The 4,622-nt window shown below is 58.6% G+C and overlaps 1 protein-coding gene across 1 annotated transcript in view; it reads right to left on the bottom strand.

Annotated features, from left to right (window-relative positions):
• Positions 1-4,622, bottom strand: part of AP5B1 (adaptor related protein complex 5 beta 1 subunit) — a 12,765-nt gene that overhangs the window by 3,991 nt on the left and 4,152 nt on the right. The gene's annotated exons all lie outside the window — the stretch shown is intronic.

The raw sequence follows: 4,622 nt of genomic DNA on the forward strand, positions 1-4,622 counted from the left end.
GGTATGGGCTAGTCCCACCCCCCTCGTACACATATGCCACCTACCTGCCTTTCTTCATCGGAAGGTGTGGTTCTCCGGTATAGTATTTGAGAGCTAGATTTTGTGTGCAGTAGCCGCCATATTTCATCCCGACGCTGGCCGTGGAGGGGCTTTGGTTTGAGTGGTCTATCTTTCTGGGGCCAGGGACCCTTCATGCGCGTGTTGCGATCCCAGGGCCTTCGTGTGGGCAGCGACCCCGGGTTGGCGTCGATGGCCACCTGCGCGACCCCCCCTCGGCGCCCGGGCGCACCGCACCCCGCGCCAGCCGCGCCTTCCCGGGGTGGTGCAGGGTGCGGGCGCTCCAGCTCCCAAGGTGGCCGCTGGGGGTGCGCAAGGTGCGGTTCCAGGGCTCCCGCAGGAAGCGCGCGCCGCGGCCCTGGCTGAACCGGTCGGGCAGGTGCCTCAGGGCTTGGCTTCGCTTCTCCGACGCCGGCCTGGGGAGCCCCCACCCGCTCGGCTTGGGGGCGCGGAGCCGGCGCCCGGGTCACGGCGGGAGGAAGCTGCTGACTTTTGCCAGAGGCGGCACCGACGGTCGGCCATGGTCGCGGCTGCCAGGCCAGTGTAAAGCTGGAGACAAGACCATAAACCGTGATGCAGCCGGAGAACAACGGGATGCAGAGGTGCGGACTGCAGCCTGGCGTGTCACGGGGTCAGGACACCGCACGCCTAGCACCGATGGGAAACCCAGGCTTCGCCGGGGTAGACCTGGGGCCAAGGCTTTGAGGGGCACCAAGGGAGCTGGGCCAGGGGTTCCCTAGGAGCCGCTCCTGGGCCGGGGACCAAGGCTGTGATGCCCCAATGACTGCAGGTTCCCCGGCACAGAACTGCAGGCGGCCGGACCCCACAGCCCACTGGCCTAACGCCTGCGGCTCTCATTCGCCGGCTTTGAAGATGAAACAGACCTGAGCCCGTAACAGCAGCTGCTAACTAGCTTCTCTCCTTCCTCCAGGCTTCACAGGTCCCTCCCTCCCTACCCAACCTGCTGCCCTCCAGACCGAAGTGATGGAGTAGCTGGAAAAGAGGCTATTGGGGTGCCAGGGGGATGGAGACCAGCATCCACCCCCAGGGACAGGTCCGACTGGAAAGCCTGTCCCAACTCCTCTGCCCCTGGCTCCACAGTTGACTCACAGGCGGCAGCCCCAAACCACTTCCTTCTAGGTGCCTCCGTTTCTCCATCTATAAAATGGGAGTGAGGACACCCCCGCCAAGAGGCTGTGGGGTGGGGCGGCCTGGCTAATTAAGCCTAAGATGAAAGAGGCCAGGATGAGAGCGGCCCTGGGAGGGAGCCTGTCTGGTTTCCCTGTCTGAGGCCCAGAGGCTGCTGATAACTGCACATCCCCAGCCCTCGCCGCTCACAGGGAGGGAGGACTGATTATTAAACCCCTTTTACAGTTGAGGAGACAGGCTTCAAAGGGTCAGGAAATCTGACGCTGCTCTGGCCCCCACTCAGCCTCTGAGAGCCACCAGCCTTTCTGAGCCTGGGCTCCACTGGGCCCAGGGTCTGAAGGGAGGGCACCCCACGTGGGGCCCGATGCTGTGGTGGGCTCGTCCACATGGATTCACAGGCTCACAACAACCCTGAGGGACCCACGGATGGGTGCCATTCCGATGGGAAAGGAAGGCCCAGGGAGGTGCAGTCACTTGCCCCAAGTCCCAGAGCTCCTAAGAAGTGGAGCCTGGACTTAAACACACTGCCCCGCGCTGCCCTGACTTGGCCCTCCCTCCATACCAGCTGCCCTCAACCCTCCCGGGATGGGCCCTGCCCTCAGCTGCTTGCCCTGCTCCCCGGTGGGAGGGTGGTGCTGGTCTGTCCCTGGCACAGGACAGGCATAGAGTTGAACTCAGCCCAGCAGCAGTGAGGGCATGAATGTCCCCTCAATCTGCAGTCGCTGACCTGCCTCTGAAGGAGACCTCCCAGAGATGCCCAGGGGTGGGCCTCAGCCAGGTAGCCAAGAAGGGAACTCCCCACTCGATGCCCACACCTCACTGCTTCCCTTCCTGCTGAGTTTCCATCCTCCCCGGTGCAGCCTAGTTCTGGGGAGATAATAAACACAGGCGTGGAACAGGGAAAATCCGTTTTCTGAGGGGTCCTGAGCCTGTTTTCTCACCTATAAAGTGGGGGATGTGACCAACCCGTCCTCACAGCACTGGGGGTACAGGGGTGTTTTATTTTATTATTATTTCAATATGTTTTTATTGATTTCAGAGAGATGGAGAGAGATGGAGAAACATCAATGAGAAACAACAAAAACAAAGAAACATCGACATGAGAGAAACATCACTTTGGCTGCCTCCCACATGCCCACTCCTCCCCCCGACCGGGGATTGAGCCCCAAATCCAGGCATGTGCCCTGACCGAGAATTGAACTGGTGACCTCCTGTTGCATGGGATGACACTCAACCAACTGAGCCACACCGGCTTAATTATATGTATTGGGGTGACAGGAGATGTTTTAAAAAGAACATGCCTGAGAGAAAGCAGAGAAGTGGGTGCCAGAGGTTGAGAGGAATGGGGGTGACTACTAATGGGTACTGGGTTTCATTTGGGGTGATGGTTGCACATGGGTGAAGATATTAAAAACCACTGTATTGTATACTTTAAAAGGATAGATTTTCTGGTATACGAATTATCCTATATAATAAAAGGCTAATATGCAAATTGTCCCCTCGGGAGTTCGATCACTCGCTATGACATGCGCTGACCAACAGGGGGTGGCGTGGAACATGGCAGGCAACCAGCGGCTGCAGTGGGGTGCTGAGGGAGTGAGGGAAGGAGGAGGCAGGGAGGCGGGGAACCTGATGGGCCCTGATCACTGGCCAGGCCTAGGGACCCTACCCGTGCATGAATTTCACACACCGGGCCTCTAGTATCTAAATAAAGCTACTAACATGGTGTTAAAAGAGGTCCCTCTTGCAGAGAACTTTCATGGGGGGCAGGGGAACAGACAACAAAGATGCGCAAAGAGAACAGAATAGGGTAATGGGACAGAGGTGACCAGGGGACAAGGATCTAGCTGGGGAGGTCAGTGAGGCCTCTCAGAAAAGGGGACATTTGGCTGAAACCTGAGTGATGAGAGGCAGCCAGCCATCAAGTAGCGAAAGGCGTTCCGGGCACAAGGCAGAGCAGAGGATAGGCCTGAGCTGGGAACAGCTTTGGCCTGATCAGTGGACAGAGGGCAGTGATGTGGCTGGAACTCTCAGAACCAGCGGAAGGGAGAGGCCCTGAGACTCCGAGACAGTTCCTGAATCAGAGATGGAGAGGCTGTGACAACTGTGAGGATGAAATGAAGTCTGGCAGGTCAGACACGTGGCCACAGTGTGAGCCTCACCAGGCTTTTGGCCTCCTCCAACGGGAACCCATGGCTTCCCTCGGCGTTCCCGGGGCTCCAGCTGGCCCAGGGGGCCTGCTCCTCTGCCCATGGTCCCCAGTTCCACCTCAGGAGCTTTCTACCCACATGCAGCCCCCCACTCCCTGCTAGCCCTATGTGGCCCTGGCCCCCCGGCAGTGGGCTGAGAGGCCCATGGGCAGGAACTCAGCAAGAGATGAAGGAATCAACCCCCACAGCACTTCACACTCTGTTGGGGGCTGTGCAGCCTCCACAGCTGCTGTCAGGCTGGAAAGGCCATTGTTTGAGCCGAGCAGAGGCCTGGGAACCAGGGACACCACTCGCCTGCTTTAAGGCTGAGTTCATTTTCTAGGGCTGCTAGCCTTCTGGCAGAAGCAAATTGGTAGCATCATTAGACAGCTCTGAGGAGCAGAGCAGGAACTAGGAGCCCCACTTCACAGATGTGTAAACTGAGGCCCAGGTCCTCAAGATGAAGAGTTTGGGGCACCCGACTGGCCAAGTGCTCTTTCCTGCTTGTCCTCTCGGCACATCTCAGCTTCTGGAAGCCCTCTTGGCCTGGGAGGGCTTCAGCCCCCACACCATCCGGCTCCTCCCGGGAGCCTCTGAGAACAGGAAGGCTGGTTGCAAACCTTCTCCCTCCACCCAACCTCTGCCCTCGCTTTTCCTGGGCTGCTCCGGATGGCAGCTGAGCACTCCGGGGTGCATGGTCCTCACTAGCCTCCTCCTGGTTCCGCCTTCCTTCACACTATGCCTATGAGAGGTGTCCACCCAGAGTCAATGCTCAAGGCTCTGCTGGCACTGACCCAGGCCACTGTCACCTCCTGCTCCAACTATAACAGCAGCCTCCCTTACTGGTCTCCCTACTGCCATCCTCACACACACCCCTCCTCCAAACACACTCCATTCCCCCATTACCAGACCCTGAGCCCCCACCAACTGGACTCACAGGATGTAGCCCACCTGCCTCTGCAACCTCAGTTCCCACACCCTCCCGTCCCCTCCCCTCCCAATCTGGCCGCCTTTCCCTTCGGTTCATCGCACACACTAGGCTTACTCCCACTCTGAAGTCTTCGCACCAGCTGTTCCTTCTGCAGGTCAGGCTCTTCCCAGCTCTACACAGCTGGCTCCTACTTCTCTTTCAGATCTCAGCACCCCCGTCTGTCGCTATCCCATCACTAAAGTCCTGTGTCACAGTAATAGTTTCCTTAGCTTTTTGTTTACCTTTATGGGTTATGT

This window comes from Myotis lucifugus, unplaced genomic scaffold, assembly GCF_000147115.1.
Source record: "Myotis lucifugus unplaced genomic scaffold, Myoluc2.0 scaffold_373, whole genome shotgun sequence".
Lineage (NCBI taxonomy): Eukaryota > Metazoa > Chordata > Mammalia > Chiroptera > Vespertilionidae > Myotis > Myotis lucifugus.